The sequence below is a fragment of the Struthio camelus genome, chromosome 13 (genome assembly GCF_040807025.1).
Source record: "Struthio camelus isolate bStrCam1 chromosome 13, bStrCam1.hap1, whole genome shotgun sequence".
Classification (NCBI taxonomy): Eukaryota; Metazoa; Chordata; class Aves; order Struthioniformes; family Struthionidae; genus Struthio; species Struthio camelus.
Window position 1 is genome coordinate 14,778,234 of NC_090954.1, and position 21,789 is coordinate 14,800,022.

Sequence of the window (21,789 nt, forward strand, 5' to 3'; positions counted from 1 at the left end):
AAAGTCTAAAAGTGGAAAGTCATAAAACTCTCCAGAAAATGGAAGCACTAAATTTAATTCCTTTATGAAATACCATTTTGAAATCTCAGATAAGATGGATACATTCACAGTGGGACAGAAAGAACTCACTAATCCTGCAAATAATTGCAAATTAGCTGCAGTGATCTGTCACAAATTTCCTGTTTGGCCATAGGAATATCCCTGTGGAAACAGACCCTCAGCACTAACTCTACAGCCCATGAAATCACATAGCTATAGAACTTACCTGCTGGAACACACTCAGGAACATGCCTCAGTAACCTGGAATAGACCCTACATTTCAGAGTGCAGTAAAAAGTGAAGTTTCCTATGCCTGGCCTAGCAGCCTTTGCCATTCTTATTTTCTTTTGTGATGCCATCTGACATTTGATATCAGACAAGACTGCAATCCCCTTGCAGCCCAGCATCACATAGCACCACAGTAAGTGGGATGCATAAGTAGCCTGCACTCTAGTGAAGTTCAGGCAGACTGTGGAACAATATGAATGTAAGCAGTTGTGCAAGTACTTCAGGTAGATCTATTTCAGCATAAAGACTTACTTATAATCGCCCCTTCAGAAACAGATTATACTCATTTTCCTCACTTACTGAGTGATCTCCAGTCTCGCAGAACCTCAGAGACATTTTAAGCTTATCACAGCATGTTTCATCCTAATCTGTATTACAGTCTTGTGTCCACAGATAAAATGAGGGCCTTAGAATCAAAATATTATGGAGTTATCTAAATCAATCTAGTTTTAAGTGAACTGTGGAAAGTCAACAGTTGAAGATTATACTGTGCAAAAGGGAGCTGGGCAGGGAATTGTATTGCTGCAGATTCGGGGGATTTCAGAATGTTCGGAACGTATATTGCAACAAACTAAAACACTTCAGGAGCTTTTCAGGACAAGGGAAAGAGGGCAGAGGTGGGGGAGAAAACAAAAAAAAAACTACATCAGCACCTAATATATCAGATGTTGACTTATGCTGGAGGGAACCTATGTTTAGATTTTCAGTCTACTAGATTGGGACCAATAACTCTGAAGACAGTCTTCCTTTCACAGGCACTGCTAAGGCTATAGTAGGGAAAGCTTTTGTTTTGCTCAGAATCAGTCTCTTATTTAATCAGAATCAGACTCTTATGTAATCAGAAATTACCTTCTGGAAAGAAACAAGGATCTTTGTAAAAAATGGTGTGTGCTTTCCAGTGGAAAGTTTCAGTTTTGATGAACTGACATTTTGTAACAAAAAAAGTATATCATCAAAAAATTTCAAGCCAGTTCTAGGAGAAACTCTTTTTTTCATTCTTTCTTATTTCAAAGAAAGAATGAAAAAAAGAATTCTTTCTTTTGAAAATAAGAATTCTTTCTTATTTTCTTATATGAAAATAAGAATTCTTTCTTATTTTCTTGTTTCAAATACAAGCATTGCCACCATAATTAAATGATCTGTTTCACAAGATAAAGGTATTCCAGAAACTAATAACTAATAACGAATAACTAATTCGTTATTAAATGAAACTCATTAATTCTCAGTTCAATTTAAAATTCAGCATTTGCTCATTTCTCTGATTCAGCATTCAAAATTTGTTTTGCTTTATCCTGATGCATTATTTACTTTAAGGCTCATGTCGAAAAAAAAGTTTCTGCAGCAATTACATTTAAGTACATATAGAATAAAATTTCCACAAATGTAACCTGTATTTAAATGTTTGCCCTCTTCTGACTGTGAAAATTCACAGTCCTCAGGATCAAACACAAGCAGTCCAGGTGGCAAGGCATGCTATGGCATACTGCTTATCTTATAGTGCACCTCAAGTCGGAATAGCAAAAAGTGTAAACACCTGCACAGGTGAATGCAATTATAAACATCTCTTACATCTTGAGTTGCTGAGTTGCTAATCCTGCAAGAATCAATTATATCAAAAGTATTGACTGGAACTTAAGTGAAAGTAACTGTCATGGTTTCAGGTGATATTAACTCAGCTATCTACTCCATCCCTCTGCTATGTCCTCTCCCTCCAAAGTGAACGAGACAGAACAGGTCTCCAATTGTCAGCCTTTGAATTTAAACCTTCATTTATCTATTACTTAAATTAAGGGTCCAGGAATCGTTGAAGCATTGTTGTATTTTCCTGACTTGGTTAGGAGACTAGTCACTTCTGATGTATGGGCAACAACAGTGTACAAAGTTTTGTTGGGTTTTATGTATTTGTCTGCAATCATGAAAAATGAACACTTTTCTCTTTTAATAGAAGCTATTTTTTTTTAATCCAGGGGTTTTCTTTTAATCCTTTCATGTGATTTTATTATCAGAGGGCCAAGCACATACATGTCTTCTGTATGGTATTTCTCAAAGCAATTCTGTTTACATCAATCTCTGAGCAGCCTCTGAATAGGAAACAAAAGCCTAACAGCCATCGTGGCAGCCCTCCTGAAGCTTAAGTCTGGTAACAGACCAGACAATAGGTGGTTTCCCTGTTCAGAAGAATGCAAGACACATCACAGTCAATAAGAGAACATAAGAAGGTAATGGAAAAAGGAAAAAAATGAAATAGGGTTAAGATAGCTCTGTGCATTTAAGTGCAGAAATGTAAGGAGGACATGATCAGATAATCTTATTGTTCAGATAAGAGTATTGTCTCTGTTGGGATCGTTTGGTGTTTTCTTTATTTTATTTAGTACTTCAGATCTTAGATCTCCTATGTCAGTCACTGAAAAGCAATTTTTACAAAATAAATTGAGGGCTCTACTTGAGTCTGAATCTGTTGACTTTCCCTATTCTGAATTCTTCTGAAGCTTAATTTTCCTTCACTTTTTCTTTTTTCTTCCTTTGAAATGCAGCAGGTTTTGAAGCATTCAAGAAGTTATCCTTTCCCGGCTTCCAGGGTATGCTCTCTGAAGACCTAAGCCCTTATTGCTAGGGCAAATGAAATCAAGACTTATCAATCAGGGAGGTATATAGACAGATTTCGTTCCTTGAGTCTCTGAAAACTCATTTGTTTTACAGAGCAAAATTCCGATGACGCTTGCATACAAATAGCACCCACTATTTACTCCCTTTATGTGGAACTCTAGATAGCTCTGCCTATAGTAGATGCTTCTTGAATTACTATTGTATGAATAATCTGGCAGAGTAGATACTTCTAATGCTATTGTAAAGCCTTTGTCCTCTCTCATATTTTGTTACTTTTCAAAGGGCTGTCTGTGCATTTAAGGTACAGCGCTGAACTACAGAAGGTTACAGCCCGTGACTGACTGGGAGAGCATCTGCAGAAGTATTGTGATAACAGTGTCTCATAATGTACAAGTGTTTACTTGCTTGGCTGATAATGATGGGGGAAAGGTCTAAAAACTACTGATCTCTTTCCTAACTAAAACCAAGCCTGCTTGAAGCAACCCATTTTTATAAATAAATTTTCCCCAGGCCCAAATTCAATACGATTTGCTTTTAAAAAACTGTTTTTTGTACAATTTTCTTCAAAATGGATTCAGCATAAAGGAGAATAGAGGTCCATGGGAAGAGAGGAGAGTTCTTCACTTTTACTCTGGCAAAGTAAATTGAAGCTCCTTGGCATCATGATTTATAACTTCTTGAGGAAAATAAAACAACGATGAGGATTTTTAAGTTTACCAAAATTGCCAAAAGCTCTAAATGGTTAAGAAAATTACTTCCACAGATTAAAATATCCATATGGTAAGATTGCCTAGATATGACAGCAGAGATGACATTAATTCAGATGACTTTCTACCTATATTAATTCTTACTTTATGAGGTAAGCACAGCTTCAAATTTTCAAACTATTTTCTCATGTTGATATGTGAAAACTGCTATATTATTTTCCTAGGCCTTTCTCTTTAATCATTCAGATATTTGCAAAGTTTCTGCCCACTTTAAGGGCTCGTTTTGTTTGGTTGATTTTCAGGAACTTTTTTCTTTACTGGAAAATACTCAGTTATCTGCTGAACAATATATGTGGCAGAGTTTTGTCTCCAATATTCTAATAAAGCTTAGAGGGAAATAGAGCTCCTATGATTAAATCTGCTAGTAAAAGGATAATATATTGTAAATCAGCAGCAATAACGATCCATTACAATTACAGGACAAGAATTAAATGACCATGTTATGGCAATAGATTTCATAAACCAGGAAAAGTAATCTCATTAAGAAGTATAAACTTAACAAAAAAAAGGAATACAGCTGCATATGTCAGAGGTTTCACCTGGTTTTAATATATATGAGTAGCTATGAAATTGTACTTTCGTGCCAAATCATACATTAACTTGAAGGCATGTGCTGTCACACTGTGATATGTATTAATGTAATTCATATTAATTCATAATGTCAAATATAAACTAATGTCATCAACCATATAGGTCTCTTTCTCAGTTAAGCCTTATACTAGTATTTGAACTCACTCAATCCTTGGGCCTTAAAACACTCTTTAAATCAAACCGTTATTAGTTTATCTGCTTTTCTCATTATTTGTAAGCTAGTCTAAGCCTTCAGTGTCTGTAAATTGGAGTAATCTGACTGCAGTGTATGAGATCACACTGTCATATATTTGAAAATATGGCCTTTCCTTATTTTTTCTTCAGGAACTGTATGTGATACACCTATTTAGTATGAATCTCACATAGCTTATGGGTTCTCTGCTTGGCAATAACCATCTAGAATTCCAGAACTGAATCAGAGAAGGCTGCAGGGGAAAAAGGAAACAGGAGTAAACCAACAGCAAAGATAAAGCCTTCACGTGGAAGAAGGACTTTCACTGCATCCATGTAGAATTAATAGTTCTGGCACAGGCAGCATGTCGTAGTTTTTGCTTTGTAAAAAGCTAAGATATCCCAACACAGTAGAAATTTAATCTGGGATAATGAGGCAGTGACGTGACCGCCATCCAAAAAGGCTACTGACGGGGTTTCGGAGAGACAGAGAGCAAAAAGCCTGCTTTCCCAAGACAGAGCAGGAGGAGGAAGCAACAGGGGGTTCCCAGGGCCAAGGGGAGTCTACCCAATGCCCAACGGTGCGCTCTACTGGTGTCCTTGCCTATTTTAGTCCTTTCACATCCTCTTCCCTTCTGTAAAGGAAAAAAAACCACACACACACACACAAAAACAAAAAAACAAATAAAACCTATGTTCATTTTGGATAGATTTTGAATCTTTCTAAGCAGGTATAGTCACAGCTTAGTGAAAATTGCTAAACTTAGTTGGGCATGTAACGTTTCCCATAACTTGGATACAGAAGACGAGTTCTGTACTGTGTTTAAGTGCAGGCCAACCCATCTTAAGAAAATACATTTTGTTTATATAATGTCTACCATGATAATTGTTCTTCTTTGCAACATGATTTAATTCTTGGTGTAATAAAACAGCCCAGTTTAAAGCAAACAGGTCAGTTCAATGTTCAATCATAAACAGGATAGTTGTTAATATATTAGCTAATAAATAAACCGGTAAGTAAGCTAGTAAATAGAATTAATGCCTAAATTTCCATCTCTCTAAATCCATCTTTTCCTCTTTAGATTTAAATAACGTGTCATTTCTCTCTATAAAACATTCTAACTTCTTTCTATTCACTTGAGGCATTTTTTCCATTATTGTCACATTAAGTGAGATCTTAGGGCTCAACAGATTCTCCTGAGTCGCCAGCTGAACATTTGTGATAACTCCCAAAAGGTCTTTCTGTGGTTTTAGTAGCAGCGACAATATCATGAGAAAATCAAAGATCATTCAGACAATTCTTGTCAATGACCTGTTCTTCCTATTCCCTTTTTTTGATTATTTAGGACAAAAAGTGAAACAGTGGGACGCTGTCTTCCCATCTAGCACATCACTTCAACTTGTTATTTTAACTTCCCTTGCCAAGTTTAAATGTTGCTATGCTATTCATGTAGATTTAGTTGGATTCAATTTAATTCATTTAATTCAGTTTTATCTTATGTCTTTCATACAAAGTCTCAAAATGCTTTACAATTGAAGATAAGAAATGAGAATGGGATGCAGTAGTAATATGGGAACATTTACCCTCATATAAACAGAAAGACAGATGATTTTTGAAGATTGACTGGAATCTAAAGAATTGGGGTAGTAACTGGGCACAGAAGAAAACAAAGAATTAGACTTGAGGAAAACTTTCCAAAAGTACAAGTATGAATTTATGTGCTAAACTATGCTTTCTCGATTAGGAAACAGCTCCCAGCTATACTAACAATTCATAATTTAGCCTTCATATCCGTACTGAAAGTAGAGTAACACAAAACACTGGGTGTATAACAATGCACTGATGTGGTCATGAAGACACTTGTTCAGTCTAATGCACATTTTTAGACTTTTCTCTAATATATAAAAAAAAGAGTTTAGAAGATAATTTAGGAAGATAAAGGCTGACTATTTCCCCAAAATTCTATCTTGTGTAGAACTAACTTAAACAATTCACTACTATTTCTATCCTACTAATTCTGTTCTTAGAAATTTTATGTAGAAAGAAACGCAGAAAGGAAAAAAAGAAAGAAAAACCAAAGACAATCCAACAGCTATCAAAGCAAAAGTATCCCTTTTTTTAGCATCCAAAGGTAGATACTAAAAATAACATAATAAAATAAAATAATTCACTGGAAAAAGTTTATGGAAATAAGGAAACACACTTGATTTGGAATCAATGAAGCCATAAACAGAAAAAGAAGAAGAAGAAGAAGAAGAAGATGACATGGGATTCTAAGGCTGTATTTCCGGTGTTCCAGAGTCAAAGATTAGTCTTAGTATTCTGAGAAAGACTGAAAATCAGAGAGGAGGTATTTGGAATTTACGTAATAGAAACCGCATTCAGTGAAGAAGGTTTTGCAAATGATGTGAATCGTGTAGCACAGCTACATGACAAATCTCTGTAACTTAACTCATTCTCTGTGTGCAATTCAGATTTGAAAAATTACGCTGGAATCTTGTTAGAGATTATTAAAACTTTCAAGTGGTTTGTTTGTAGTATTAAATATCCTTAATACATCCTTTCTTACAGTTCAGTATCCAGGAATAAGCCAAAGCTGAATAACAGCCCCAGGATTTGGCCATTTTTTGTTCAAAATGTAACTGTTCAGAAAGATAATTCTGAATCAAATTCCCAGCTCTATCATGCTCTAAGACTTTATTGCTATTGCAGTCTAAATATTAACGTGAATTTTACTACTAGATTTATTTGTAATTGTTTCTAAATCCTGGATATAGTTTTGGATCTTAGTTGAAATTATGAACAGATTTCTTCTTTGTTTCACCTTAAAAATAGGAAAAAAATACAAGAGCCAGTAAGAACAGGTACACAGGAGAATATCTAGCTTGCATAGGAAATGAACACGCTATATATTAGTGCCTTAAAGACACTGTTGTCATCCTTTTCTACATCCTTTACCAAGTATAGCTCAACTGGACTTGAGTATCTGGCCCCTGATCTTCATAAAGTAGCTTTGGAATGCAAGTTTGTAATACAGAGAAATAAACCTCAAATGTCAGGAAATTAAAATTTTATTCTCTTGCACTCACTACTTAAGACCCCAAACCAAGTTATTTGGTTTTACTGAGAGGGAAGGGTGTTATCTGTACAAGATGAAAGAAATGAAAGGCTGTGGAGAAAGTGTTACACATTTGAAGAATTCTTGCAAACAGTTATTCCTGGGTTCCAGTTATTCCTTGATCTATGTATTCTCATTGCTTCATTTAAAGAAATGCATCCCAACTAAATATATTTCCAATGACTGTACCAGTTTTCACATTTTAAATATCAAGAATAAATACCATAATCAGCAGTGGCTGTTCTGGAAGATCCAGTATGTTCATTATAGAGAGAGACGCTAAATGAAATAAGTATAAAATATAATGCAGACAGTTCAGAGTTAGCATAAAGGATGAAATGTAGGCAAATGTTCGAGGAAATATTTTAAATGGGAAACAAAGTTAAGTTTGAAGTTTTGCTGTTTTGCTCATTATTTAAACTTTAGGAATAAAAACCTTCTGAGAAGAAGTTATGCACTAAAGCAGATGCTGTTCCCAGAAGGTGGCTGCATTGTTTTTTGGATCCTCACTATAAAAGCTCTTTTCATAAGTTATTGTTTGAACAATTCTTGAATGCATGTTCTTTGAAGTGGATTAATTTGTTACAAAGAAAACATGTAGAATTAACAAGCTAATACTGTGTAAAGAACATGAGTTAGCACTACTTGAAAGCAGAGTTATCCCACATATACACAGGAAGGTATTTTTACATTATACATTCCATTTTCGGTATAAGAGAATCAAGAAAAGATCAGGAGGTGAAAGAAGGATAATGTCTGTGACTCAGACTGGACCTTGGATTTAGAAATGGTGATATTTTAAAATTAAACTGTAGTTTTCTATAGAAGAACAATTGAGCCCAAGTGCGTAATGAAACAGATGTGTAGCAAGGAAAGAGTATCAAAATGCCTTTTGAATAGCCAACCCTCTCGAGCTGTTAGAAGAAGAGGGAACGACAAATGATTTTGCTTAAAGTAACATATGGTGATGAGCCTTTTCCTCTAATATGTGGCTTAAAACCAAATATCTTCAATACAAATGTCTTCTAACTTTACAATAAGTGTGGTCAAGTAAACTATGGAAAACATATAAAGGATTTTCCTCCATGTGCCTTCCTGTTTTCAGAGACTATTATTTTCCTTTTTCAAGACTCCTAAAGCACCTCTAAAATCTTTCTTTTCTTCTCAGTAACTCCTAAACTTCCATCTCCTTCTCCACACATATATCTACTTCTCACCTTTTTATCCCATCACTAGCTAGCACTGTTCAGTGTTCTGAATGTTTGCCCCAGGAGCAAAGTCAGCAAAAGTATGATTGTAGTAACTCATATGTCACAAGATGGGGCAAGATAGCCCATCTTTTCCTGTAGCAAAGAGCAGAACACAAAGGTAAAAATAAATCTGTTCCTATACAATTTAAGTAAACGTCCTTTAGATTTTCAGGTCATGAATTCTATAACATCATTTGTCTTATGAGGTTTGTTTTAACAAATTCAGTGTAATTTCAATGCGACTACCCCAGTTCACAGCAGTTGGCCCACTGTACCTCAAGAAGCTTTGAAGATACCAGAAGGATCATGAATTACAGCTGTAAATGCTCAGGCTATTTTCTTACCTCATTTAATGTAGAGATGATAAAGTGGAGGCTCTGGTAGCTGACTGTACTGAAACCTTATCCCAGTAGAAACAGCAACTTCGTATTTTCTGTAAGAAAACATACAAAATTTGTTACTACATTAAAAAAGACTCTTCTTAGCATTTTTTCTTTCTGGCTTCGGTGAGAAATTTTATTTTTAAGCCCTGAAATCTCTGAATGTGTTCATAAGATTTTTTTTTTCCTAATGAATTCAAAGAATAAAAATGTCATAGATTACGTATGAATGATTATAGCTTTATTATTCCACCTTAACTTCAACAAGCAAGGGATTTAATGTATAAAGACATTATCAGCAGTCTCCTTTCAGCACCTCATCATTTAAAAACAAAATTGACTTAATGGGCTAGATGAAAGATGCTGCTTCCGATTAGGGAGGAGGGAGTCATTGAAAAGCATGCTGGTGGAATTTAGGCTCTTCTGAAATAATGGCATTCAGCAAGCAATATTAGTGCTTAAATCCAATAAGAAATAAGAGGCAGATGGATGCAATAATTCAGGTCAACATGCATATAGAAGCTGTATGGCATTTTGGCAAATGTGCAGTTTGGTACAGTTTCAACTATTCTAGCAGCTTGTGCACATTAAGCAATCATAAAAACAAGACCCATCTCCAGTAATGAACCATGTCTATGGCCACAGAAATGTCTATCAGTAATCAGCTACACCTCTAAATATAAAGGAAAAAAATTAAACACATCTAAGGCATTTGCTGAAAAGCAAAACAAAACTTATTACATTACTACTTAGGAAACATTGTGGAATTTTAAAATACTAGAGAATGGTTTACACTGCAAATATGTAGAAAACCTACTAAATTATTTTCCTACTGAGCTGTTCCTTGTCAAAAAATTACTGGTTAATACCTGTTACTAGAAAACATTTCTGCAAATAACACCTAATGTTTCAAGATTCCAACTTGGCCTGCTCAGCTTACTGGAGGAGGCTCCCTTGGGAAGGGAATATCGCTGACTTTCCGGCCATTCTAAACACCTTTAACACCAGACCAAAATAAATAAACAAACAAATAAAGGATGATTTTGTTTTGCCGTAATGTAAAATCAACAAAACAGTTTCCAGATCTTGAACCAAAGCTACAGAAAAATGACAAATGCATTCTTCATTTCAGTTTTGAGCAGTATCTGGTTCAGCCAGCTAAAACGTTTTTCAGGATGTTTACAGAGATCTTATAACTGGATTGCAATCCTTAAGCAAGACCTTCAGCCTGGGTATTGTTTTCGCTGATCAAATTCTTGAGGAGGACACACGTACATCTGTAGATAGCTGCTTTCTTGGAGAGGTCCCCCTCATAAGCAAATATGACTCCACAGGGAGATGCTAGAATTCATCATCTTTAAAATTACTTCAAAGGACAAGTTTTAACACTACAGCAGGATTCTTGTCTGCCTCTTCCCAACTTTAAACATAATATATCTCTTCAGAGTGATTAGGCAATCATCTTCTGAGCAAAATGTAACTTTCGGATGTTTCTACAGGACTGATAGGAAACCTCAGGATGTTGTTCCACAGCACTTAAGGCTGATCTAAATCAGCGCTGCCATAATTCTGTCTTGCTCTGGCTGCACATTCCTGCTCCTTTTCCCTGATGCCAGCTGTCATCATTGGTGAATTATGACACGGAGAAATTCAGGAGCTAAATTAGCAGGAAATGTTTACTTTTGGCAGGGAGGGAGATTATTTCTCTGTGATTTTAACTCTTTCAGCTGACACAATGCACAAACAACACAAAGGAATAGGCTGCTTGCCCAGAAACAAGTGTATAAAGTGGAACTGCAGCAACACTAACTTGCAGTCTTCCACGACTGTACGCTTAGTGCTTGGCTCCTTATTAGCTGAAAAACATATGTACATAATCAGCTAGAGAAACAGGCAAGCTCTACAGAAACATTTTAAGGAAAACAGTGTATGTAACTCTTTTTGACCACTGGGCACAGAAACAATCAAGCATTTTGGGATGATAGTGGGTTTAGGGTGAATTTCCACAGACCTGAGCAATCCTGTGAGTTACCAGCAACATATGAGATACCTTTTTAAAAACACCTCAGAAGGCTAATAGGCATGCTGTCAAAAGTGTTCACCTGTCCAGATTAAATTTGAGAGGTAATATGATGGAATGATGCAGGAAAAAGTTGAGGATGTGATGGAATGGATTCATGGTCAACGCCGTTTTCCAGTTTTTCAGCAGAAGGGGAGAGTTTGAAAGAGAGCAGGGGTTAAAATGAATTCTGCCCTTTGCTCATTTTTTGTGCTCCAGCCAAGTGTCCACTTTTTAATACCTGGTTAAAGGTTTCCTACTGCTGCTTATGGCCTGGACCACCTGTTCCCATAGCACGCTCAGATCAGCAGGTTTTGGCAACACCACTGCATGAGAGAGTTTTAAAAAATACTAGTTCAACAGCAGACATTTGGGGTGAGCAGTCTAACCTTGTGATTCGATTGCTATAGATTTGCATTATTAAAAGGATATAGGTGATTATAAAAGGAGATTCCTCCAAAGTGTCTCCTTTCTACTAGCTTTCAAATGAAAAAATGCATGGATGTAACTAGAAAAGAAAGAAGGAAAAATATTAAATAAATTTGACTGCATGTAAAGCTTGTGGACGTGAAGGAGAAGGGCCTTGGAAGAAAAGCCTAAATTGTATTTGCAACATGACCATTTGCAGAGGATGTAGATCATAATTTGTGGAGTTAAAGGACTGTGAATGACACTAAATTAAGAGAAGTAAGAGGCAAGATGTCTATTGATAGATGAGAATGGGAAGAGCAGATGATAAATTCTCTTTTACAAAGAGGCAAATGAGTAGTGTATAAGAGAACAAAGATCAGGGGGGAAAGAGAAGGTAAAGTGATAGATGGCCAGCAGATTGAATAGGCAGGTTCGTTAGATAAATAATCCTGGAGTGCCAGTTTTGAAAGCTCTCTGAATTATAAATTTTAAATCAACCTTCACATCTGGTCTGTGACAAAACATTGTTATCCATGGCTATAGAGTCATATCTGAAGGAAAATATTCTCAAAGACAATTATATGCCTTTTATATTTAGCTTTTTCATCCGCAGAAAAAGAAAAAAGAAACTTTTTTACCAACAAAGCTGAAGCTGTTTGTTTGTTTGTTTTAAATAAACTTCCTCTCGTTGCTCATAGACTCTGCAAATAGTTCACATCTCAAGCAGTGAAGTAATGCTGCCATCCCAGGAGGTGAGAAGAAAGAGGAGGTCCTCCTCTTTCTGAAGGGAAGAGCCTTTGATTCACTCTAGTCATAGCAGCAGGCTCGCACCTCTACCACAGCAATATTCACTTGAATCTTTCATGGAGAAAATACTGTAGAAATGGTAGAAACTATTTTTTTCTGTTCCTTACTAGGAACAAGCATTAGAGTAAGTTAGTCTTCTGAGACAGATTTCTTATGTTACTGATGTTTCTTGATGAAAATAGAATGACTATAATACTATGCTCTTTGACTGAGGTGCAGCTGCAACATGTTTATTTTGTTGCCCCACTATAGAGGAGTGAGATCTTCTAACGCTGCCTTTCCCTTGATTTGCATCCCTCCACCAATACTGAGTACCTGCCTATTTCCTACACTTTTTGACATCTTCAGGCTCTCAGCACTGCAGTGTTCTTTGACATTCAATCCACAAGGGCATTTTCCTACACAGGACAGCATAATACAAGTGAATCCCAGCCTTTTAAACAAATAATACTAGATCTCACCATTTCTTCCACTCTATCTGAAAAGACAAGATTTTTGCATACTTTCACAGTTTGAAAGAAAATGCACAACCTCATCCGGTCTGAGTCTACAGCATGTTTCCTGATGAAGTGAGAAGTTTTCTTGGGTAGAAGTAGTTTTGTCTGAAAAGATGCGATACTTCTTAGCTAAGAGATATGCTAGTTCTGGAACTAGAAGAGGGGTTGAGACACTTGGATTAAAAAGGCAGCTCTTTGTATGAAGCGGTTCAGGAAAGTTAAAAGAGGTGAACCGTGAAAAAGAAGAAGGTTCTTTAAGAGCCAGCTTGTGCCTTGCCACAGCTGGCACAGATCTAGAGCTAATAAAGCCCAACTATCCTCTTGCCGATTCAGTCAGGTGTCTCTGCTTGGAGACTTCGGGTCACTAAAGTCCATCACAGCTGGACATGCACAGAGCTGCTCAGATCCATAAAGCTCAGCAGTTTCATAACTATTCATATTAACTGTTTCTTCATAAGGCTTTGAAGCTGTTGTAGCTCCAGTCTTTCATTATCCATGGTGACTTGCAATCCAGAAGATAAATGAGAGTTGGCACAGTTAAAACAAAGAAAAACTTTTAATCTTAGTCAAAGCAGAAGTCTGTTTTCAGAAGAGATGCAAGGGAATTGACTAACACAACATAAACCTAAATGAGTATCACAGTAATATCCCTCCTACTTCAAATACACACCTTCCTTCCTGATTATGCTTGTGTAAGTGCCATCACATTTTCTTTTTTAGATTTCCCCATCCTTGTGAAGTGGATATAAAGAGATATTGCTGAATTTAAGAGAAATTATTGAAAGACGTTTTGATTCCCTAAAACTCAACTGAAAATAATGAGTCCCCTGTTTCTTTCTCATACAGGATTGAGCCCTTTGTGGCCAAGTGCCTTTGCAGTGTCTTGCCACTTAGCATATATCAGTACAGAGCTAAGAGCTAAAAATCAGTCCTATTTTCTGTTAAGAAAATATACTAAATTGTACTACTTGTTAAGCTGTAGAAACTGTTCTTTTCCGTTCCTTACTAGGAACAAGCATTAGAGTCTTCAGAGAGACAGATTTGTTTTGTTATTGATATTTCTTGATGAAAATAGAATGACTAAAATACTGTGTTCTTTGACTGAGGTGCAGCTGAAACCTGTTTATTTTGTTTGCCCCACTATAGAGGAGCGAGATCTTCTAACGCTGCCTTTCCCTTGGTTTGCATCCCTCCACCAATACTGAGTACGTGCCTATTTCCTACACTTTTTGACATCATCAAGCTGGCGACTGTCTCATCCAATTTGCAGGAGAAAACCAAGGTGCTGGCAAGGCTTTCCTGAATGGTAAATATCATCACGGAGTGTGTAACAGCTGAGAATGTTGCCTGTAGCATCTGCCCACATGCTGCTGGACTCTCTGGCACAGCCACAATCTTTCTGCTGGCAGGAAATTTAAAAAAAAAATCAGCTGTAAATGCAATTAACCCTTTCTTTAACAAAGACAAGAATATCACCATATCTATTTAAAAAAATAAGAATAATTTGAGAAATTCACTTATGCTACCCACATGATATCATGTGGGTAGCATAATCATGATACAGTAACTGAGAAAGAAATTCTGTCAAATTTCATGTGGTTACTGTTGCTTGGGAAACCACTTCCTTGGTAACTAAAATACATTCTCAGCACGTCTCAATATCAATTTTTCTCAAGCTCTGAGACGCAGAAACCTGCAGTATGGTGTGAAGAGAAAAAAAAAAAACTCAAAAAACAATAACAAAATCAACCTGAAGGAAAAAGGAGAGAATGAGCAAAAGATTTATTGCTGCTGCAGTTTCAAATACATCTAAATGAAAAATAACAATTGAAAATATATCTAGAATTTGTTTTTAACATTGTTTGGAGAGAAATTGTTGATACACGTCAATACATGTGTCTTGAATCATAATTGAGCATGAGGTTGGAGTTAGGTGCTTGTGTGATTCTGAAGTACTGACCCTGAGCAGAACACAGAAAGTTAATTGCAGCTGGTATTTTCTCCTTTGTGTTCCACAATTTGCCATGGCTTTTATTGCTGAACCCACCCTATATTAAATTCAGCTTCCATCCTAACATCTGTTAAGAATAATTTCTTCATATAAAATAATTTCCAAAGAAAACCATTATAGGGCGAAGAGAGTGTAAACCACAGGGCCCTTGCACAGACTGCTTCAGAAGCAGGCTCTGGGAAGCCCTGACGCCCTCTCAATGACAGTTTCACTGTCATCATTGCTAAAAACATGTTGATCTTTCTTTTTTGAAATATGTATTTGGTGTGTTTGCATTGAATGCAAGGTTTTTGTCTATTCATCCTTTCATACTAAAACCTTACCTTCTACTTACCAGGACCTCCAATTTCTCTCCGACAACCAGGGCCACGCAAGCAGCGCGGCATGTCAGTTGTTCCTGGACAACATAAAAGAAACTTAAATTTATATCAAAAAAAGGGGAGGAGTGGTCTAGTGATAGCATTAGCCCTATTTGTTTTCATTTTTAATTTTTCTAGGCTTTCTGTTGGAGTTATTGATGGGAAAATCCCCCAGCCCAAATTGGGTGAAACAGAGAGAGACAAACAGAAACAGAAGCACTAAATTCATGCCAGATTAGGTGTTCTATGCATTATTCTTAAAATGCAAACCAGACTCAACAATATGTAAATATGTATATGGGAAAGGTATCTCTGCACAGATGGAAATGTTTAGGATGGCAATAGCAGGCAGCAGGACCTCTCTCCTGCTCCCGCTTGTACTAACTGCTTTAAGACTGAGTGCCTCTCAGCGAGCATGGATAAATAAGTAATGACGCTATACAATTAATTTAAATCACCTATGTTTGTAATCTGTAACAAAGAACTCTTTTTGTATGTGCGTGTGTGAGTACAGGCATCTATATCTGTACATAGTCACAAATACGCACTCCTGCTTATGCAAGGAGGTTAGTAAGTCTTTCTGTTACTTTGTTGCAGACAAACTAATTTACTTGCAGAAGTTCTTTTTGTTCTCGTAAGGAGGAACATCATCCAAAACCATTAATAGTGTCATTTTCACACCTTTAGTTCAAGCATGCCTTCCACCCACGCTCCACATGGTGGAGGATATATGTAAGCCACAGCTCTTCCAGCAATTCAGCAACTTACCAAGTCAATGAAAACATTTAGTGTTAAGCTGCAATAATACATTCATCTGTTTCCTAGTGTTGTTTCCTGGATTAAATATGGGAACAAACTAAGAAAACTGACTACCTAAGACTAGACTTCAAAGTTTGTTCTCTGGAAGTACAGCAGTTTGCATGACATCTGCAGTATAATAAATGTATGGCGAGGGGGAGAGGGCAGGAGGGTTAGTCTTCACGTTCTGGTTACTAGGAAAGAGATGATGGAGGGACACAACAGATTTGTATGACAGTAATGAAAAGGATAGTGACTCTTTCTGTGATGACTGCCTATGTCAGCACTAGTTTCTCATGAAGTATAATGTCTTAATTTGGAAAAATAAATGAGAATGTCAAGAAGAATTGGGCTGATAGTATATGGGCTACTATTCCCAGGTACTTGAAATATTTCTTCAGCATATGTTTATGGTACTTCAAGAATGAAAAATGACAGTGGGAAATGCCAAGTCTTCCACATTGCTGAGATAGCATTTAAAATGTTTTGGCAGTACTCCTTTCCCTCCCTGCAGAAGTTTAATTACTCTATCCAAAAGCACCAAGTAGCTGTTGGTATCAAAATTATTCAACTACAGATGCTGTGAAAGCTCTAGCCCCTAATGTGAAGTGTAGGCCTTCTGATGTAGGATAATTGTTACCAAATTACTCTTCAGTGAAAAGAAGGAGGTTACATATATATAAATAAGAGAGAGAGAGAGTGTGTGTGTGTGTGTATATATACATATATATATATATGTAAGTGTGTGTGTGTGTATGTGTATATATATATGTTTATGGAATAGGGATAATTCAGGCTTTCTGATTCTTAATTTTTTGGTTATTTTATAGGCTTGCAAGGACTGAATTGAATACTCAAGAAATGCATGTGTAAAAGTTTCTTCATTCTTCTCCTGTCAGCACTCCTGGACTCTAGTTTGAATTTAAATCCTGCAGCCAGACTCTCAAATCTCTCCTGCCTTGGGGTGGATGAAATAAAAATACTTGAGTATGTCAAGTTTCTTTGTAAAAGTTTATCACTATGATTTCACTTGTAAAATTTGTGTCTTGTGGGATAATTGTGCATCCTTGAGACCACCTTCATATAATAATATATTAATATGTAGTGTAGATTTCCATAATCACTTCCAAGCTACTTCTGTGTCTGCTGAGGTTATTGAAAATTTTATTTTTGAAGCCATGGTCAAAAAATGTTAAGGCTTAATATTAAACACATGAAAATAACCAACCCTTGTCACAGGATGTTAGACTTGCATATTGCATGTACAGGGGAGAACACCTCCACAGCCTTTTTCAGTGAGCACAGAATAAAACCAAAGAAACTACAGTACTTCACATTATCAGTTCCTAACTCATAATAAAGACTTATGAGCTACCGATAGCTAGAGAGGCTAAGCTATTGGCGAAAAAAGTTCGTGAAGCATAGAAAATGCAAAATTCAGGTAGAAATCTTGGTCCCAGGCTTTGCTAAGCCATTGTCTCTCAAGGTTACTGTAATAAAGTCGCTTTTATAACCTGCTTTATGGGTTAAGAAACAAAGGTGACAACAGTTATCTGTGTAATAGTGCATCATACTGGCTGGTACTGAAGTGGCTGGACATTTCAACTTCGCAGTGATTTGAAAATTCACTTTTAGAGAAGCATTTTATTGGATATCAGAAGCCTTCTGCATGTACTTTCTAATGTCTTTCAGTCTAGTATTTCAATAAAAATGAAAAATTTCTATCTTCTAGGCTGCAAAAATTCATAGACCTTGAGCCAAATCAAGACTGCATTTTCAAAGTGTGCATACATTGACATTTAGAATTCCCTGTCTCCGAATATCAGCAAAATGAGAACCTGACAATTTCACTAGAACTACATTCTCATTTTCTCTGAGTAGTATCTTTAAGAGTAGCCCATCTAATTTCAGTGTCAGTACTTACTAGAAACGGTTAATTTCAGACAAAGAATAATTTAAAAGATGTTAGAAGGTTGATTGAAAAACGTCACTCCCGTATTGTCTCACATAGCTTAGTTTAGAATCAGATTTTCTCTCTCTCTGTCACTCTCCCTTTCAATAGGTAGATAGTCCTGTTTCTTACACATTACTAGCTTGATTCAAGCAAATCTCTCTATCTTTTAAAAAGTCAGTGTTTGTATTTTTAATTTCTCAGAGGATTCGGTTTTGTCTACAGTCCTTGGAATGGAGTTGAGATCATTATTCTTGCCTTCCAAACATCCATTTGCAGGCACATCTACCCGAAAGATGTTTTCTATGATTTTTTAAATATACATTTGCCATAAATCTGAGGGAGAAGTTCTTTTAACATAGAGTAAATAAACAAATTAGAATTTATCTTTTAACATGGTGCAAATCAGCATATTAATTTGTTACCTCAGTGTGCAAGAAAGACTGCACAGTTTCTTTGGCACAAATATGACCAAACCCATTTCCAGTAAGGTTTCATTGCAGAATTTTTAATATCCTTCTGCACCTGCCTGTGAAGCTTTGCAGAGCATAATATGCTGCAGGAAATACTGCTCCTCAGTATTAGGATATGCTGATAAATTTTCAAAAGAAAGATTTTTTTAAAAAAGGAAGTGGCATTTTTGCATGGAGACATACCAACTGAGGAGGGTTATTCAGAGAAAAGCTGCACTAGAATAGTTGAGAATCCTAGTGAGAGTGAGGATTTGAGCAGACCAGGGACAAGTAACCGACTCTTTTGTGCCTCTGGTGGAAGTGCTAGTCACTAGGATATTGGTATTCTGTGCCACTTCCCATACGTCTTTAAATATTCATCAAACTAATGAAGGGTGATTTGGAACATTGCCCGTGACATTAACAAATCAGGAGGAACAACATCTCGATCCTCAGCCTCCCAGCAGCTATTCCATTGTTACTCTCTCCGATGTTTTCACAAACTTAATTTGCACGGTCTTAATTTGTTTCAGTGCAGAATAAAGAACAAATGTCAAAGCCTTGCAATTTCAGCAGAGCTTCCATTTTCCAGCCAGCCTTCCCTACCATTTCTAAAGACTTTTCCTATTCCCCAGAGGAGTCACATTCTCATAGACACAACCCAAACACAGTCCTATGGCGCACGCGTTTCCCCTAACTAGGTTAAACAAGCAAGTCATTTATCTGAAGGCTAGTGAGAACTTGCTCTACAGTTATAGGGAACTCAAGCAAAATCAGCTCCAAATGACTTGCAGAGGAGCACACTATATCATTTGAGCCAAAACAAGACCCCCATCTTTCCAAAAGCACTTCTTAACCCCAGTCAAGGAGTCACAGGTAGCACCTTTAAGACTTTAGGAAAAGTCACAGGGGAAAATCCGAAGAGCATCGCTAGGCAGAGGAGCAACTGTTACAGTGGCAAAGCAGGGGTCTTCCAAAGAAATGTCCACAGAGTTTTAGTAGGACTTTCACTACCTTCAGCTCTGTTGACACTTGCCCCTCACCATTAGGCTACATCATTTCCTATCAAGCCTCTCTCTTAAAATCTCCTTTTTAGTTTCCTTTGGTTTTCTTTCCATTTAAGAGCACTTTTTGCTTCCCTCATTTGTAAGCTTAGGCATTAAAAAATAAAATAAGTGTAGTTACTATCGTTCTGCCCACTGTCCTTGTGGTTTTCCTCCACTATTCTATCCACTGTCACGGAGAACATGCTTATTAGTAAGTAATAATTAGTTTTCCTACTGTTGCTAACTGAAGTGCAAGCGTATCGGTGGCACCATTAGGAGTCAGTTTTACCAAAAATAGTCATGTCAAATTAGCTAAAAGCATTCCAGACAAAATGGTTTCACTTTTGATGAACAACAATTTTCACTCCAATTGGCACAGCATATACTAGGCTTATCCATCTAGGCATTTCTGTCTTCTCTATCTTAGTTGCCATTACGGTCACATACTCATTCTCTCCAAGATCTCTTCAATGTGTATTTATATCAGCATAATTTCGTATGAATGGTAGCTCAGACCATCACATATTATCAAATTACTTTCTAAAGCAAATACTGTAAAGCTAATTCTAATAAGGCTGCTGCTTCCAAATCTTCTATCTACCATTAGTTTATTTGCTTTTTCTTCTCCAGCTTCCAAAATAACCATCTATAGGAGAGCACTCATATAGGTGAACATGTTTATGATATTTTTATTAATACTTCTAACACAACAAATCACTTAATATATAAGGAGAGTCAATGATCTTTGGTGTCACATTTTAAAACTTCAGCGGCACAAATATCCAAGCTAGGAAAAGACAGAGATGAAAGGGAGATAGAATAGGGATCTATAAAATGAATTGTGATATGGAAAAGCTTAATACCAAAAGGAGAAATTTCCTCACAAAAATTAAACTGTGGAGATTATTGCTAGTGGATGGTTAAGATTCAGAAGTTTATGTAGATTCAAAAACTAATTTATGGAAGAAAAAAAAATCCACTGAGTATATTAAACACAGGATATCATCTCTGATTCAATGAGTTCTTGAGCCACAACTCACTAGAGGCTAGGAAATACCAGTCTACAATTACCTTTATATTTTTCTCCTAACATCTTCTTGTGGCCCCTTCCAGAGGTGGAGCAGTGCATTAGTTGGTCTGTTGTAGGCCAGGCATATAGAGTCCCTAAAAATGCAAAGCCCCAGCTATTAGCTTGGACTAATTTAAGACTCTGTGTGGAGCTGAACAGCATCTGAGGCTTATTGTATCCTTAGTGAAAGGACTGTTTCACATCCTGTGCTGCCCATGTTGAAAGTATGAGCAGGCTTTTTGTAATCTAGGAGATCACAGTATCACAGAGGATACAGAAGTCATCATCTACTTCTGTTTCTAGAAGCAGTTAAATACACATATGGCCCTCTTCCAAGTTTCTTGTAGTCTTATAGCTATATATCTACCCGTTATGGCTCTACCAACCTGAAACTTGCTCGTAGCTGCCAAAGCTAGAGTGGCAAATCCAACAAGGAGGTACCCATTCCCCGCAACGGCTCTTGTTAATGTCATGTGTGCACAAAGCAATGATGCTGATGGTACAGTCAGTGCCAGTTCCAGATAACCTCAAAACACCTCTGGTGAAGCTGCTGAGAAATTTAGTTCACCTACCTGAGCTCAGAGTCAGGCCTCTGCAGCTGCTGTATCCAGCCAGTGTCTGCTTTACGTCAGTTCACCATCACGGCTCCTCAGGGGTCACCTCCGTCCCAGCCTGCCTCTAGATCTGATCCAAGAAGGTTATACTATTAAGTTACTCTGTTCTGTGGGATGCTAAAACCTCACCGTTAGACTCTTCCTCAGAGGCTCCTGGGATAGAGTAGCCCAGAAAAAATGAGGACCTTAGGTTGCATCTGTGCTTTTTAAGATTGAGGTACAGATCTAAGACAGTAATTTCCTGTTTCAGCTCCTTCTCCCTGCTCTTTACCACCCACGCCCAAGCTACATTATCCGACTTTACCTTTTGAGTAGCTATGGTGATCAGTTAGCACAATTCAATGCTGTTTCTTGGGTAACAGATTTCCTTAATTATTGATACATATACATTTAAAAAGTCATAAGCGAACCAGGTAAAACATAAATGAGAGAGCTAGGTACTGCTGAACAAATGGAACTTATTCCTGCCATCCTAAAATAACCAGGAGTACAATGAAAGTTCG

At 36.9% G+C, this 21,789-nt stretch overlaps 1 protein-coding gene across 1 annotated transcript in view; it reads right to left on the minus strand.

The window, feature by feature from the left end:
- The window catches only part of ATP10B (ATPase phospholipid transporting 10B (putative)), a 331,169-nt gene extending 309,671 nt beyond the window's left edge, over positions 1-21,498 (minus strand). The window contains exons 1-3 of the mRNA XM_068959946.1: positions 21,245-21,498; positions 15,321-15,394; positions 9,177-9,265 (exon numbers count right to left, since the gene is read on the minus strand). The gene's annotated coding sequence lies outside the window, so the exon portion shown is untranslated. The remainder of the gene's footprint in view (positions 1-9,176; positions 9,266-15,320; positions 15,395-21,244) is intronic.
- Between the last annotated feature and the right edge of the window lie 291 nt (positions 21,499-21,789).